This window comes from Eubalaena glacialis, chromosome 2 (genome assembly GCF_028564815.1).
Source record: "Eubalaena glacialis isolate mEubGla1 chromosome 2, mEubGla1.1.hap2.+ XY, whole genome shotgun sequence".
In the NCBI taxonomy this organism is placed as follows: domain Eukaryota; kingdom Metazoa; phylum Chordata; class Mammalia; order Artiodactyla; family Balaenidae; genus Eubalaena; species Eubalaena glacialis.
Genome location: NC_083717.1, coordinates 150,262,578 through 150,281,710, shown reverse-complemented (window position 1 = coordinate 150,281,710; position 19,133 = coordinate 150,262,578). Strand labels below are relative to the sequence as shown.

The 19,133-nt window shown below is 37.2% G+C and overlaps 1 protein-coding gene and 1 pseudogene across 5 annotated transcripts in view; one reads left to right on the top strand and one right to left on the bottom strand.

The window, feature by feature from the left end:
* Positions 1–19,133, bottom strand: part of KTN1 (kinectin 1) — a 125,980-nt gene that overhangs the window by 91,733 nt on the left and 15,114 nt on the right. The gene's annotated exons all lie outside the window — the stretch shown is intronic.
* Positions 4,294–5,432, top strand: LOC133085501 (actin-related protein 2/3 complex subunit 1A-like; annotated as a pseudogene).

Genomic DNA, 19,133 nt, shown 5'->3' with positions numbered 1-19,133 from the left:
ATAAGCTTGGATAAAATCACCAAGGGAATGGGTATAAACAGAGCCCAGGTCTCAAGACAGAGCCCCTGCACAATTCAACAACAGGAAGATGAACAGGAACTTGCAAAGGAAACAGCGAAGGAGAAGCAGAAAGAAAATTAGGAGAATGTCACCCTGGTTGCTAAATGAATAAAGTATATCAAGAAAGAGAGATTAATCAACTTTGTCAAATGGTGTTAGTAAATAAAGTACAGTAGAAACTATTGATAGAAATTGACTATTGGATTTTAGCAACAGAGACATTAGTGGTGACTCTGACCAAAGCAGTAGAGTGGTGGTGATCAAAACCTGACTAAAATGAAGTCAAAAGTGAGAACTCCAGCAGGTGTGAACAACTCTTTGGAGAAGATTTCCTGTGAAGTAATAAAAGAAATGCAATGGAAGCTGGAGGGGAATATGAGGTTGGGGCTTTGGTTTTTAAAGTTTGTAAAGACAGGAGAAATAACAGCATGTTAATATGCTGATAAAGATGATCCAGTAGAAGCGGAAAGACTGATGATGCAAGAGAGTGAGGGGTGAGGGACAATGTTCTCAAATGGCAAGAGGAAAAGAATTTGGTGTACAAATTCTGAAGAGACTGGCCTTAGAGGGAAACATAGGCAAGGAGGTAGATACAGTGTAGTAGTTTGTAAAAATTATTCTCCTAATGCTACTATTTTCTTAATGAAATGGGAAACAAAGTGATTAGTTCAGAGTAAGGGTGGAAAGGGTGGCGCTGGTGGTCCTATAAAACACATTATAATTATTACATTGTTATTTTTTACTTATAAATTTTGTTCATTTTGATTCTCCACTTAAATTTAAAACTTTGGAGAATACAGGGTGCTTAGCAGTGTTGCACAACTAGATTCACTGACTTTAAATGAATTTATGATCCACCTGAGGAAGTACATAGTATCAATAAAACAGAGCATAAAAACCAAACCTGAGCCTCAATGAGGTCTACTCTTCCAGCTCAAGTACCTTGCCTACAGATATTTCTCCTCCTCCTAAAATCCTAGCGCATTTATTCTCTATGTACACATTCATAGCATTCTATGAGATAGGGGATAATTGTATAACAATTATAGGAAAGTAGCAATATGCTGCAGTATGATAAAGATAAAAACAGAAAATAATGGAACTCAAAACCTAAAATAGATTCAAATTGATTTTTAAAAATTTAAAAATCAATTTATCTGATTGTTCAGATCAAATAAAGATATCCAGACAGATTAAAATTTTAAACTTAAGAAAATGTATAAAGTACTTGGAACAAAACACAAAAAAATAAGTAGATTCACCTTATATTGTACAGCTGTATATGTTTAAAAGTTTACATGTGTATTAAGTCTACAATAAGAGTTTTTAAATACTTGATTCTACAAATAAATAAGAAAAAGACACCAATGAGAAAAACAAATTATTAAGCATTTACTGAAATGGCCATCAAATATAAAAACTTATCTAAATTTCCATTCTCTACACCAAAAGTATAATGTCCCCAGAGCCCACAATACAATTATAAAATTATCTTTTAAAATAAGAGGAAAAAGATTCAAAACAACCAAAAGATAAGATAATCTAGCAAATCAAACACTGAGTTGCCCGACATGGGAACTCCATTAACAACAGCTTTTCTAAAATTAACTTTACAGATTACACTGAAATCTTAAAGCTGAGGTGCAATTTCTCCTTGTAAACTGCAACACGTACTTGTTTCTGTGACTCACACCTTATTAACATACCCTTTAAGTTATTTCAGCAATACCCGTTCTAGAGAACTGCTACCCCAGTCTGAAACAAATCCAACTAATACCAGAGATGAGTAATGAAATTTCATTTCTCCATTAGTTATCATGTCACAACACATGAAACTTCTATTTCGTTTTTTTAAACGAAACTTACTTTTTTTTCCTTTAATACAAGACTAGATAAATCAGTTTGAACAGCTTCTCCAAGAAAATGAAAAGGATCTGTGTAGCTGGTAGCTGCTGAGAGTTATACCAATATTTTTCAGACTTTTGCTTACCCATCAAGCCCCAACTAGTACATTTTCCCAGGAAAAGACACTGCTCATTTAAAAACATATCCACAGGACTTCCCTGGTGGAGCAGTGATTAAGAATCCGCCTGCCAATGCAGGGGACACGGGCTCGAGCCCTGGTCCGGGAAGATTCCACATGTCATGGAGCAACTAAGCCCGTGCGCCACAACTACTGAGCCTGCACTCTAGAGCCCGTGAGCCACAACTACTGAAGCCCACGCACCTAGAGCCCATGCTCCGCAACAAGAGAAGCCACTGCAATGAGAAGCCCGCACACCACAACGAAGAGTAGCCCCCGCTCGCCACAACTAGAGAAAGCCTGCACACAGCAATGAAGACCCAATGCAGCCAAAAATAAACAAATCAATAAGTAAATTTTAAAAAATATAAATGAATAAATAAAAACATATCCACAGGAAAAAACCTGGTTAAAAGTTTATTCTGTAAAGAAAGCTAATTTATGATAAATTAGACAAATTAAAAGCTTTAATACCAAAAATTTAGTAATACATTTAAATAATCAGTATTTCAAATCAATATCATCAAAACTGTTCAAACATTGGGCCTCCCTGGTGGCGCAGTGGTTGAGAATCTGCCTGCCAATGCAGGGGACACGGGTTCGAGCCCTGGTCTGGGAAGATCCCACATGCCGCGGAGCGGCTAGCCCGTGAGCCACAATTACTGAGCCTGCGCGTCTGGAGCCTGTGCTCCACAACAAGAAAGGCCGCGATAATGAGAGGCCCGCGCACCGCGATGAAGAGTGGCCCCCACTTGCCACAACTAGAAAAAGCCCTCGCACAGAAACGAAGACCCAACACAGCCATAAATAAATAAATAAATAAATAAATAAATAAATAAATAAATAAATAAATAAATAAATAAATAAATAAAACCCCAAAGTTAAAAAAAAAAAAATTTGTTCAAAAATTAACACCGTTCAAAAATTAACATTAAAACATGAAATTCACACCAATGATGTAATTGTTAAACAGCTATACCATATACACAAGACTGCCTTCCCCTAAAATCTAGTCTTGACCTACCTTTACTTTTTCACAAGGTCTCTGGGTTGGAAAGGGCCATCTAATTCAAAGACTGGACCCAGCTGCATGGTCAGTGAGCCTATGCTTATGAGGAATAAGCACCTCCCATAAGCTCCTTTTACAAAGACATTAGAATATTCTTCCTAGTTGTGATCCAAAATCTTTTCCTCCTGTAACTTCTCCTTGAGGCCCTCTAAGTGCCCTAACCTCCTCATCTATGTCCAATCCCACTACAACAAGGCAGTCCTAGTAATGTATGGTACCAATTAAATTTATCAACAAACAGAAAACCTACTTCAAACCCTATCATCCTTTACGAAAGTTTTGCTAGGGTGTTAAAAGTTAAACATAATAGACTGATAAAATAACTCTTAAGTACATCACTGTAGGTCACTCAACAATAAAAGTGCTAAAATAATAAAATGTTATATTTATTCTTGTCTATTCCTAAAAAACACATAATACTTAAGATCATTTCACAAACTAAACATGAAATGTAAATGACAAGACAAAAACGTCAAATACTATCCAAAAAAACTCTAAGGGAGCTATTGGAAAAGCTTCACTATAAAACAAGAATCTTTACATCTTGCCCAAGAACTGTCAAACAAATGCAACATAAAAAGCCCCAAATACGTGTGAAAAATTTAGTATATAATCAGAGAGCTATTTCAAATCAGTAAGTAAATCTACGGATTATTTAATAAATAGTATCAGCACAAATGACAGCCATTTCAGGGGGAAATTCAGCCCCTACCTCAATTATGTATGAATCAAAGTTTTAAAGGTTAAAAAGTTAAACCATGAAAAAACTAGAAAACAAATGTATTTCTTTCAATCTAAAATAATTGTTTTGTAAAAGGCTTTTTCTATGTCTCATGTAAAACCCAGAGCCATAAAGGAAAAAACTGGAAAATCTGACTAGAAAACACTGTAAAGACTTCATGGGAAAAAATAAGTGACTAACTCAAAAAAGACAAAGGTCTGGTAGCCTTAACTTACAAACATCACCTGAAATGTGAGAAAAAGATGAACCTGGCCGGAGCCTGTTTGCATCAACTGACCAGAGTCCACGAATTCCACGCTCCGAGCCCATCCGGATGGCCCCGACCCCCAGCTTTCTGTCCTTTGAAAACACTAAGAATAATGTCCCTGCATCAATTTTTACTAGAGCCAATTACCTGTCATGCCTGAAACAGGTATCGTACCCAGACTGCCCTTAGCCCCAATAACCACGAAGTCCACATCTATAAGAAGATGGGAGCCAGTGGGTGAAAATTCATGAACTCAAGGAGCACAATGGACACATCACAGGTATCGACTGCGCTCCCAAGAGTGACCTCATGGTCACTTGCGGGGCTGACCACAATGCCTACGTCTGGAATCAGAAAGATGGTATCTGGAAGCCGACCCTGGTGATCCTGAGAATTAACGATGCAGCCACTTCTGTCAAGTGGTCCCCGCTACAGAACAAATTTGCTGTGGGCAGTGGAGCATGACTCATTTGTTTGTTACTTCGAGTCCGAAAATGACTGGTGGGTAAGCAAGCACATTAAAAAACCCATTCACTCCACAGTCCTCAGCTTGGACTGGCATCCCAACAATATCTTGCTGGCAGCAGGATCCTGTGATTTCAAATGCAGAGTGTTTTCTACCTACATTAAAGAAGTGGATGAGAAGCCAGCCAGTACACCCTGGGGCAGCAAGATGCCTTTTGGTCAGCTGATGTCAGCGTTTGGTGGCAGTGGCACTGACGGCGGCTGGGTGCATGGGGTCAGCTTCTCCGCCAGCAGGAGCCTCCTGGCCTGGGTCAGCCACAACAGCACCGTGTCCGTTGCCGATGCCTCAAAAAGTATGCAGGTCTCAACTCTGAAGACAGAGTTCCTGCCCCTCCTGAGTGTGTCCTTCATCTTGGAGAACAGCGTAGTGGCTGCTGGCCATGACTGCTGCCCCACGCTCTTTAACTACGACGACCGCGGCTGCTTGACCTTCGTCTCCAAGCTAGACATCCCGAAACAGAGCATCCAGCACAACATGTCGGCCATGGAGCACTTCCGCAACATGGACAAGCGGGCCACAACCGAGAACCGCAACACGGCCCTGGGGATGCTGCACCAGAGCAGCATCACTCAAGTGTCTATTCATGAGGTGGATAAGCAAGATTGTCACAAATTTTGTACTGGCATCGACGGAGCCATGACCATTTGGGATTTCAAGACCTTAGAGTTTTCTATCCAGGGCCTTCGGATAATGTGAAGCTGAGCGAGCCTCCCAGATCCACCATGAGGACGGACAGGCTGCACTGGGCAGCTCCACCATTCGCATGATGGGGAGGAGAGCCAGCCGCCAGGAAACAGTAAGACACATATGGCGCAAACCTTGTTGTGTGTTTTGTTTGAGGATAATTAGTGAAAGTGTTGGCTTTTTAAAAGCAGCAGTGATTTAGGTTTTCTTTTTTGTTTTGCTATTTCATTCCATTCTTGACCAAAGCTTCTCTTTAAGCAGCTTATCATGGAAAATTGCCACACTAACTTAAGGGAAAGGGTGGGGGTGGTATGTAAACTGTCTGCTAAAAAATTAAATTAAAATACTAAACGTGAAAAAAAAAAAAAAGATGAACCTGAGAGAGAAAGGTTAAAGGACACGTTTAGAAGATTCCTAGGGGGAAAAAAGATATCCAATAAATACATATACAGTACAGTATTAACCCAAAGAGGAACACACCAAGACAGACTGTAATCAAAATGACAAAAATCAAAGATAAACAGAGAATACTAAAGCTATACGGAAAAAGCAACAAATAACATACAAGGGAACTCCCGTAAGGCTATCAGCTGATTTTTCAGTAGAAGCTCTGCAGTCCAGAAAAGAGTGGTATGATATACTTAAAGTGACAAAAGGGAAAAACCTACAACCAAGAATAGTCTGCCCAGCAAGGCTCTCGTTCAGATCTGACGGAGAAATCAAAAGCTTTCCAAACAAGCAAAAGCTAAAAGAAGTCAGCACCACCAAACCCACTTTACAAAAAATGTTAAAGGAACTTCTCTGGGCAAAAAAGAAAAGGCCACAACAAGAAACAAGAAACAAGAAAATTATAGACTGAAAAAGCTCACCAGTAAAGGCAAACATAAAGATAGGAAATCATCCATACACAATGCCAGTAAGGAGGTTTAATTAAAAGACTGAAGTAGTAAAATCATCTATATCCACATAAGCAGTTAATGGATACACAAAAAAATTAGATGTAAACTATGCTACCAAAAACAGTAACCACTGGAGGGAGAGAGTACAAATGCAGGGTATTTTAAATGCATTTAAAATCAAGAGATCAGCAACATAAAACAGTCATATATATACACATATATACATATATATACATACACATATACACTGCTATACAAGAACCTCATGGTTAGCTACAAACCAAAAACCTACAATAGATATACACACAAAAAAGGAAAAGGAATCCAAACATAACATGAAAGATAGTTATCAAATCACAACACAAGATAACAAAAAAAGAGGGGGGAAAAGACCTACAAAAACATAATCCAAAACAATTAACAAAATGGCAATAAGAACATACATATCAATAATTACCTTAAATGTAAACAGACTAAATGCTCCAACCAAAAGACAAAGACTGGCTGCATGGATACAAAATCAAGACCCACATATATCTGCTGCCTAGAAGAGACTCACTTCAGATCCAGAGACACAATCAGACAAACTGAGGGGATGGAAAAAGATATTACACACAAATGGAAATCAAAAGAAAGCCAGAGTACCAATACTTACACGAGACAAAACAGACTTTAAAATAAAGACTGTTATAAGAGACAGAGAAGAACACTACGTAATGATCAAGGCATCAATCCAAGAAAATATAACATTTGTAAATATATATGCACCCAACACAGGAGCACCTCAATATATAAAGCAAATATTAACAGACATAAAAGGAAAAATAAACAGTAACATAGCAAGAGTAGGAGACTTTTAACACCCCACTCATATCAATGGACAGATCATCCAGACAGAAAATCAATAAGGAAACACAGGCCTTAAATAACACATTATTAGACTAAATGGACTTAGTTGATATTTATAGAGCATTCCACCCAAAAGCAGCAGAATACACATCCTTTTCAAGCACACATGGAACATTCTCCAGGACAGACCACGTGGTAGCCCACAAAATGAGCCTTGGTAAATTTAAGAAAACTGAAACCATATCAAGCATCTTTTCTGACCACAATGCTATGAGACTAGAAATCAAGTACAAGAAAAAAACTGTAAAAAACACAAACACGCAGAGGCTCAACAATATGCTACTAAACAACCAATGGATCACTGAAGAAATCAAAGAGGAAATTTAAAAAATACCTAGAGACAAATGAAAATGAAAACACAACAGTCCAAAACCTATGAGATGTAGCAGAGGCAGTTCTAAGTATGTAGCCATAAAGCTTACCTAGGGAAAGTAGAAAATTCTCAAATAAACAACCTAACGTTAAGCCTAAACCAACTAGAGAAAGAGGAACAAACAAAGCCAAAGTTAGTAGAAGGAAAGAAACTGAAGATCAGAGCAGAAATAAATGAAATATAGACTTAAAAAAAAAATGGAAAAGATAAACAAAATTATTAAACTTTTAACCAGACGCATCAAGAAAAAAAGGGAGAGGGCCCAAATCAATAAAATCAGAAATGAAAAAGAAAAACGAAAAATAGAGTTGCCACATGAGCCTGCAGTCCCACTCTTGGGCATATATTCAAAAACTATAATTCAAAAAGATATATGCACCCCAATGTTAATAGCACTATTTACAATAGCCAAGACATGGGAACAACCTAAATGTCCATCAACAGATGAACGGATAGAGAAGATGTGGTATATATATATACAACGGAATACTACTCGGCCATAAAAAAAGAATGAAATAATGCCATTTGCAGCAACATGGATGGACCCAGAGATTCTCATACTAAGTGAATTAAGTCAGACACAGAAAGACAAATACCATATGATATCATTTATATGTGGAATCTAAAACATGACACAAACCAACTTATCTACGAAACAGAAAAAGAATCGCGGACATAGAAAACAGACTTGGGGCTTCCCTGGTGGCGCAGTGGTTGAGAATCTGCCTGCCAATGCAGGGGACACGGGTTCGAGCCCTGGTCTGGGAAGACCCCACATGCTGCGGAGCAACTAGGCCCGTGAGCCACAACTACTGAGCCTGTGCGTCTGGAGCCTGTGCTCCGCAACAAGAGAGGCCGTGATAGTGAGAGGCCCGCACACCGCGATGAAGAGTGGCCCCTGCTTGCCAAAACTGGAGAAAGCCCTCACACAGAGACGAAGACCCAACACAGCCAAAAATAAATAAATAAAATAAAGAATTAAAAAAAAAAAAAAAAAGTAAAGAAAAACCTCATGGTGCACTCATTTAAAAAAAAAAAAAGAAAACAGACTTGTGGTTGCCAAGGGGGAGGAGGGTACAGGGGAGGGATGGACTGGGAGTTTGAGATTAGCAGACACAAACTATTATATATAGAATGGATAAACAACACGGTGCTACTGTATAACATAAGAAACTATATTTGATATTTTGTAATAAAGTAAAACAAAAGAATATGAAAAATTATATGTGTGTATATATATGCATAACTGGATCACTTTGCTGTACACCTGAATCACTGTAAATCAACTATACTTCAATTTTAAAAAATTAAATTTAAAATAAACAAATAAATAAAATACAACCAGAAAATAAAAGAGGTCAATGTAAAACAGTTTGCAAGTGACATCTCCAAATAAATTCTGATTGTTGACCCTTAAAAAAAAAAAAATCATAACCATGGATTCTTAAATTCACGTCTACAGTCTCTGCCAGTCCAGAACACCCCCAATGTTTCTACCAAAAATATTAACACAAAAATGGCTCCAAGGCCATGAAAGACTCTGGAAAAAAATTCCTTCTACCCAGTCTGGCCTGAACAGTACAGTATTTTCAGATACACTCCTCTTGAAGGTGAACTTACAATAGAAAGTGAAAAAAATCAAAGATACAAACAGGGATTATATCCCCAAGAATTCCAAATAGAATAATGTGGAAGACTATAAAAAATAATTTTTTCAGCTATTAGAAGCATAAATTAAATCACACATATGGAAAAAGAATAAAACACTCATATAAAAGACCAGAAGGTAAAAATTAAAGAAACTGTAAATTGTGTATAAGCATCCACACACATATGTGCATACACAGACATGCAGACATTAAAAACTAAATGAACTGATAATTATACACAGCTGAAGAATTATCAAACAGAAAGATAGAGCTTATAAAAACTGGCAATGCAGCACAAAGGAATACATTAGGGAAAACATGAAAGAAAAACTAATAGACATGAAGGAAAGAATGAGAAGGTCCAATAAATCAAATGGGAATTCAAGGAGGGCAAAGAATCAAGAAAGGTAATATTTGATGACAAAATGGCAAAGAATTTTCAAAAACTGCTGAAAAGATATAAATCTTTCAATTCTAAAAGGGCAACAAAATCTGGACAGCATAAATAAGAAGAAACAAACCTAAATATATGTGTAGTAAAACTATATAACTCAAAAGATGCAAAGCAGGTCTTAAAAGCAACATAGAAAAAATTACCTATAACAGAATAAAATTAGACTTATATATTACTCAGCAATAGAAGCCAAAGGATAATGGAATAAAATCTCCATAAAAACAATGACCACTAACACAGAATTCCAGATCCAGCAAAATACTGGAATATTCACTTACACCAATAAGTACACCAATTAAATAACAGTAAAATCCTGATTATCTTTTCTAAGACTATACAATCTATTCTGAAGTCTACATTTCAAGTTCTACACTTCTACAGTCTAAATTTCAATTTTTATTTTAACAGTATTCCACAAACTCCTAACTCTGCTATTTAAGAGAAAGCAAAGAGACACAAAGTCTACACAAACAACAAAATTGTGAATAAACAGCAAAATCTTATACATATTCAAAATGAAAGTATATACAAATAAGGATAGTAAAGTAAGGTAGGAAACTACTTATATATTTTCATTTTCCTATTTTTTCTGAAACGTTACCTCTGTTAATAAATTATTAACCCATGGTGAAGTTAAAGAATCTTAAAATAGTAAGAAATTTTCCCATCCCCATTCACTGAAATCAAGCAGCATTTGCTTTTATACTCATAATCTTATGTAGTCAACTTCTACTGAAATTGTACCTTGAAAATTATGGTTTAAAAAAAATTCACTGGGACTTCCCTGGTGGTGCAGTGGTTAAGAATCCGCCTGTCAATGCAGGGGACACCGGTTCGAGCCCTGGTCCGGGAAGATCCCACATGCTGCGGAGCAACTAAGCCCGTGCACCACAACTACTGAGCCTGTGCTCTAGAGCCCGTGAGCCACAACTACTGAGCCCATGTGCCACAACTAAGGAAGCCCACGCGCCTAGAGCCCGTGCTCCGCAACAAGAGAAGCTGCCGCAACTAGAGGAAGCCCGTGCACAGCAACGAAGAGCCAACGCAGCCAAAAATTTTAAAAAAATTTTTTAAAAAGATAAATAAATAAATTTAAAAAAAAATTCACTAAAGATTTTTACATACTTGTTATACAAGGTTTGCTTTATACTACTGAAATTTAACATGCCATATCAGTGACTCTCCTACTGATCTGTATGTTCTCTCCCAAATACCCTTCAAGCCCAACACAGTCAGTGCTCAACACATAGCACTGTCAGATTTTAACTGGCTAAAAGACAACCAGCATGAATCTGGGAAGAAAAAAAAGTTTACTTCATTAACATAAATAGCTCTATACAGGTAGTCCTTATGATTATGGATTTTCTTTCAAAATAAACCTTCATAAATACAGTGTATATCAATCCCATTTGTGTCCACCAGTACTGTGAAACACAAACTCAGAGACTTTTTATCATAATATGGGCTTCATTATAACATTCTTGAAGCTGCAAAAGAAGTACATAACGGAAAAATAAAAATCAAGAAGTCCTGATAAAATTACCATTAATTGGAAATAAGTAACACTTTGTATTTTAACATTTAAACCTACAACAGCAGCCCCCACCATTTTTTTGCTGTTGGTTCCATTCTTGATATTGTTCCCAATAAGCAACCTAAGCAAAAAACAGTGAGAGAAGTTAATCTAAGAACAATACCCAAGAAAAAATCTCATCTCTGGAATTACACCAAATGAATTCCCACATTCTTAAAGTTGGTTTATAAATTACCTAGTTACAAAATTGAAATACAGTGAGCCTTCAAAATTTGTGATTGCCAAGACTCCCTTTCAAACAACAAAAATATGACTTAAGAGGTTCAAAGGTGATCAGTTATTAGAAACCTAAAATATAGCACCAAAAACAATACTTAGGAATAAATGCAACCAAGGAGGTGAAAGACCAGTACACTCAAAACTGTAAGACAATAATGAAAGAAATTGAAGATGATACAAATAAATGGAAAGATATTGTGTGAAAACATATTGTGTGTTCATGGACCAAAAGAATTTTAATACTGTTAAATGTCCACACTACCCAAAGTCATACAGCTATAGATTCAGCGCAATCCCTATCACAATTCCAATGGCATTTTTTACAGAAAAAGAAAAACAATCTTAAAACTCATATGGAACTACAAAACACCCCAAATAGGCAAAGCAAACTTGAGAAAGAAAAAAGCTGGAATCATCACACTTTCTTATTTCAAATTATACTCCAAAGATATAGTAATTAAAACAGTATGGTAGTGGCACAGAAACAGACAAACCAATGGAACAGAATCAAGAACCCAGAAATAAATCCACACATATACAGTGAACTAATATTTGACATGGGAGCCAAGAATACACAATGGGGAAAAGACTGTCTCTTTAATAAATGGTGCTGGGAAAACTGAATATTCACACACAAAAGAATTAAACTGGACCCCTATTTTACAACACTCAAAAATTAATTCACAATGGATTAAACACGTAAATGTAAGACCTGAAACCATAAACCCCCTAGAAGAAAACACTGGGGAAAAGCTCCTTGACATTCGTCTTGGCAGTGATTTTTCGGTGTATGACACCAAAAGCATATGCAACAAAAACAAAAATAGACAAGTGGGACTACATCAAACTAAAAAGCTTCTACACAGCAAAGAAATGATCAACAAAATGAAAAGGCAACCTACAGAATGGAAGAAAATATTTGCAAACCATATGCCAGATAAGGATTAATATCTAAAATATATAAGAAATTCATACAACTCAAAAGCCAAAAAATATATTTTTTTTTAAATGGGCAAAGGACCCAAATAGACATTCTTCCAAAGAAGGTATACAAATGGCCAACAAGTACATGAAAAGGTGTTCAATATCACTGATCATGGTGAAAATGCAAAGGTCAAAACTACAATAAGATATCACCTTACACTTGTTAGAATGGCTATCATCAAAAAGACAAGAGATAACAAGTGCAGACAAGGATATGGAGAAAAGAAAACCTCTGTATACCGTTGGTGGGACTGTACATTGGTGCAGCACTGTGGAAAACAGTATGGAGGTTCCTCAAAAAATTAAAAATAGAACTACCATATAATCCAGCAAACCCAATTCCACTGGGTAAATATGCAGTGGAAATGAAATCAGTATCTAGAAGAGATATCTCCAACATGATATCCATGTTCACTGCAGCATTATTTACAATAGCCAAGACATGGAAACAACCTAAGAGTTCACTGACAGATGAATAGATTTAAAAAGTGTGATACATATATACGATGGAATATTATATGGCCATGAGAAAGAAGAAAATCCTACCATTTGCAATATCATGGACAGACTTTGAGGGCATTATGCTAAATAAGACAAAGAAAGACAAATACTGTATGATATCACATGTGGAATCTTGAATTCATAGTAACAGAGAAGAGTGGTGGTTACCTGGGGCTTTGGGGAGATGTTTTTTGAGGGTACAAACTTGCAACTAGTACATTAAAAAGTCCTGGAGATCTAATGCGCAGCAGTGATTACAATCAACAATAATGTATTATAAACTTCAAAGCTACTAATAAACTTACACAATGTTATGTCAATTATACCTCAATAAAGCTAGAAAAAAATGAAATACAGTCACAAGTAGAGGTCCTTATGCTATAGCCATCTTGCTCTGAACACTGTACTTAGAAACCATATTTACACAACCTCAAGAGCCATGCAAAGATAGATACAGTACTGCCTTCAACAGACAGTACACGGCTGCCAGGATCCTACATTTCAAGATCCCTGAAAGACTTCTGCTTTCCCCACTATTAGAAGATGCCTGAAGAGGTTAAAAAAAAAAAAGTAAAAGTAAAAGCTATCATATACTAAAAATAGCAGAAAGCAATCGAATTAAAATTGGTGAATTCACTGTGTGTAAATCCAGACAATGTCACTAACTAAAAAATTTAGGAGCATCGAAAGTCATTTCAATGTCTTTTTTTTTTTAATAAAAGGTTTACTAAATTAGGAAAAATTAGAATGTCTGATTTTGGCAAAACACTTGATAATGTACACAAGCTATCCTTGGAAACAAGATAGATAAGTACTAAAACATGGCCAAAGAGTAGTAGAAATCAGAGAATATTTAATAGGTTAAATAATCATATCCCAAAGTTGCCAATTAATAGTTTAGAAAGTATTATTATGTATCAGACTCTGTTCTTTGCCTGACCTTAGTCACATTTTAATCCATCCATTACCCTGATAATACGACAAGCTTGCCAGTTTACAAAGATGTGCTGAACTCAGAATAGGATAACAAAGGACAAACCAACTAAAAATGTTTCATAAAATAAGATTTTTATTTATCCTTTGCTACCAAACTCTTTCAGTTCCCTAGCTGGAACAGCAGGAATTCCAATAGCTATCTCAGATAAGGAGGGATACCATGTTATTACAATCTACAGACCTACCTCATATAATCGTTCAGTTAACTGGTTTTCATCAAATGACCCTTGAAAAGTACTACTTTTCAAACGACTTTTTTAAACATTAGTTATTATTTGCCTAAAATACACATAAAATAAATATTCTATGAAGAATAAAAATTTCAACATTATAATTTCAACTAAAGACACACTCAACAATTTCATCAACACAATGGTATCCAGTTGGAACACATCATATGTATTGATGTACTGCACACATTTGGATGAAGTGAGAACATGTGCTTTGTGCACATATTGCCAAGCAAGAGGGATGCAAAGCTATCATCTCCTACAACTCTTCAGTATTTTCTGCCTGTATTCTATTTCCACATTGCTTAAAGGACTTGTGTTTGGCCTTTATTCCACTAAAGGTGCTTATCTGTACCACAATTTGACTTTTAAGTGCAGACTGAATGTAAGATAACCCTGAGCTCCAGAAAGGTTGAAATTGGTGAAAAAAATGGTATAATAAGAATAGACTTTCCAAAGAATTACACTTCATCAACCACCACCACAACCAAGTTTTCTCTTCCTCCTTTGGCAAGTACAATACAATACACCTTCATTTTATCAAAAAATAAATTTATTTATTTATTTTTGGCTGCATTGGGTCTTCGTTGCCACACGCAAGCTTTCTCTAGTTGCGGCGAGCGGGGGCTACTCTTCGTTGCGGTGCACAGGCTTCTCATTGCGGTGGCTTCTCTTATTGTGGAGCACGGGCTCTAGGCGTGCAGGCTTCAGTAGCTGCAGCACGCGGGCTCAGTAGTTGTGACTTATGGGCTCTATAGCGCAGTCTCAGTAGTTGTGGCACATGGGCTTAATTGCTCCACGGTATGTGGGATCTTCCCGGACCAGGGCTCAAACCCGTGTCCCCTGCATTGAAAGGTGGATTCTTAACCACTGTTCCACCAGGGAAGTCCCTATCACATTATATTTTAAGATCAAGTGTATTTATTTACTTTCAAAGTATTGCTTACACTTGTATAAACTCATCTTCATTGCTAGATGAATATTTTCCTTTGTGTAAAGATTGGTTGAGATACAACACAGCATAATTTCCCATTAAAAATGAATGAAAATATGCTTTAACAGATACACACTACTAATAAAAACACATAACAAGGACCTACTGTATAACACAGGAAACTATATTCAATATCTTGTAATAACCTATAATGGAAAAGAATCTTAAAATTTATATATATAAAAATATATAATACATATATTATATATATATATAAAATTGAATCACACTTTGCTATACACCTGAAACATTGTAAACCAACTATACTTCAATTAAATAAATAAAGTTTGGGCTTCCCTGGTGGCGCAGTGGTTGAGAGTCTGCCTGCCAATTCAGGGGACACGGGTTCGAGCCCTGGTCTGGGAAGATCCCACATGCCGCGGAGCGACTAGGCCCGTGAGGCACAATTGCTGAGCCTGCGCGTCTGAAGCCTGTGCTCCGCAACAAGAGAGGCCGCGACAGTGAGAGGCCCGTGCACCGCGATGAAGAGTGGCCCCCGCTTGCCGCAACTAGAGAAAGCCCTCGCACAGAAACGAAGACCCAACACAGCCATAAATAAATAAATAAATAATTTTTAAAAATAAATAAATAAAGTTTATATGTAGGAAAAAATTAAAGGAACTATGTTTTCATGTAATGGCTTTTCACTTAGCAGCAGAGTTTTCAAGAATGAATTCAAGTCATTAAACAAAGGATACGTATATTTGATTCCCAAGTTTGGAACAATAAGCAACAAGAGTTCAGACAGCAAGGGATACCAGTGCTACCTCAAAAAAGAAAAAAATTACCCAGCCTGAGTTGGACTAGCAAGGGATATCTGTACTCCAAAACAGACTAAAGAAACATAGGATGAGTGAGATGAACGAGCAGCAACAAGAATCATACTTCAAGGCTTTAGGATTTTAATTGATTGTAGTCGTAACAAATTAGTGTGATACTAAAATCAGATTTGTTCTATAGAGTTGAAAAACACCCAACAACATTAAAAGAGGGCAGGGAGTTCCCTGGTGGTCTAGTGGTTAGGATTCAGCACTTTCACTACAATGGCACGGGTTCAATCCCTGGTGGGGGAAGTGAGATCCCACAAGGCACACAGCATGGCCAAAATAAAAAAAAAATAAAAATAAAAAATAATTTTAAAGAAAAGGTTAAAAGAGAGCAGATCTGAGCAAAGGAAGAGAATAGATCACTAAACAAGAGCACTCAGGATACACTAAGTTGTGCTTCAAAAACAAGATAATAGGTAGAAATGAAGAGAGGAAGACTTCCAATAAGGATGCTTCTATTCCAAACACTTAAAATCATGGATGACCATCGACAGAGGAATGAAAAGAAGTTGTGGTACATATATACAATGGACTATTAGCCATTAAAAGGACTAAAATAATGCCATTTGCAGCAACATGGATGGACCTAGAGATTGTCATACTGAGTGAAGTAAGTCATACAGAGAAAGCGAAATCACATGATATCATTTATATGTGGAATCTAAAAAAAAAAATGATACAAATGAACTTATTTACAAAACAGAAACAGATTCACAGACTCAGAGAACAAACTTATGGTTACCGGGGGGAAGGGTGTCGGGGAGGGATAGTTAGGGAGTTTGGGATTGAGAGAAAAAAAAAAAAATTGTATATCACTATATTATATACCTGTAAATTACATCTTACTGTACATCAACTATACATCAATAAAAAAGAAAACAAACAAACAAACAAGGTCCTACTGTATAGCACAGGGAACTATATTCAATATCCTGTGATAAACCACAATAAAAAAGAATATAAAAAAGTATATAACTGAATCACTGCTGTACACTAGAAACTAACACATTATAAATCAACTATACTTCAATTAAAAAAAAACAATGGATGAAAAATGAGATTATCAAAAAGATATGGCTGAACCCAAAATGAAGATAAATATGTCTCTGAGTTAGAAACAATAAAAATTCAAAAGAATAAACCATACAGTACCTAAAATGGAGCACAGGGAATAAAGAATGGGAAAGATGGCTGGATACTGACTCTATAGCAGGCAAATGGTCAGAGAAGTTCAGCTCCCACAGGTAACAGCAACAGAACAGAACCAGGTTTGCTGCTTGACACCAAGAGGTGGGGATGGGAATAGAATTTGCACAGCTTGGGTGGGGGTGTGGGGGGAGAAAGAAGATGTATGAAAAAGAATCAGGCTGGGTACTTCCTGGTGGCACAGTGGTTAAGAATATGCCTGCCAATGCAAGGGACACGGGTTCAATCCCTGGTCCGGGAAGATCCCACATGCCACAGCGGAGCAACTGAGCCTGTGCACCACAGCTACTGAGCCTGTGCTCTAGAGCCCGCGAGCCACAACTACTGAAGCCCGAGCACCCCACAGTCCATTCTCCGCAACAAGAGAAGCCATTGCAATGAGAAGCCCACGCACTGCAACGAAGAGAAGCCTCTGCTCGCTGCAACTAGAGAAAGCCTGCACGCATCAACGAAGACCCAAGGCAGCCAAAAATAAATAATTTTTTTTTTAAAGTTAAAAAAAAAAAAGAATCAGGCTGAAAACCTATTACCTATAGCTATATAGCTTTACAGGAGCTCTGAGCCTGGAGAGAAAAGAGGACAAAAATCCAGGCCCACAGCCAATTTAAAATTAACAATAATACCTTAATATCAAATTTCAAGCCAGTATTCACATTTCCCCAACTGCTGTGTAGATATTTTTTCAGTTATTCTGTATTGATTGATGTACAGTAAGTCCCCTACATACGAACCTCAGAGTTGCGAGCTTTCAAAGATGCAAACGTGCGTTCCATCAACATCAGGCGTGAGTGAAATTGCAGCTTGCCCTCCATCTCCTATTGCTGACAATCCTTCAGCTCTACCATCTCCCACCTCCTCTCCCTCCTCCAGTCAGTAACTCTTCTTGCCTGTTCACTCGATGCCAGCCCCTTTATGCCAGCTGTTGTACTGTACCGCTGTACTTTCAAGGTACTGTACCGTAAGATTAAAAATGTTTTATTTTTTTTTGTGAAAAGTATTACAAACCTGTTACAGTATTATATAGCTGATTGTGTTAGTTGGGTACCTAGGCTAACTTGGACTTACGAACAAATTAGACTTGTGAACACACTCTCAGAATGGAACTCGTTCATATGTAGAGGACTTACTGTATTCATCTCTTGTCTCCTTTCATTCATCATCCCTGTATCTTTTATTATTCACTTTCTTGCAATTCTTAGAATTTTGGGTTGGAAAAACCAGGCAGTTGTCCTGTAAAGATTCTCAGTATGAATTTTGTTGATGGCATCCCCATAGTGTTAACAAGTTTTTTTGGTGTTTTGTTTTTGTTTTGTCTTCTATTTCCTATAAATTGGTAAATTTAAAGGCTAGATGAGATTCATGATTATAACCTGAGGGCAAGACTAAGGCACAGACAGCATGGCATACTTCCAAAACGATGTATCTAATATCTGGACATCTTTTTGTGATATTACCAACTATTGGTGATCTTTGTCCTAGACATTATTCATTAGGAGATGCAAAATGGTGATATTCTAAGCCTATCACTGAGACTTCCCTGGTGGCACAGTGGTTAAGAATCCGCCTATCAATGCAAGGGACACAGGTTCGAGCCCTGGTCCAGGAAGATCCCACATGCCGCGGAGCAACTAAGCCCGTGCGCCACAACTACTGAGTCTGCACTCTAGAGCCCGTGAGCCACAACTACTGAGCCCACGTGCCACAACTACTGAAGCCTGCGCGCCTAGAGCCTGTGCTCCACAACAAGAGAAGCCACCGCAATGAGAAGCCCGCGCACCACAATGAAGAGTAGCTACTAGAGAAAGCCCGCACGCAGCAACGAAGACCCAACACAGCCAAAAAATATATAATAAACAAAGTCTATCAATCTTTATTAGAATACATCTATAGAAAGAAACTTCTCTTATTTGGTCACCCTGAGATCCAATTCATATAAGAAAAGTAGGA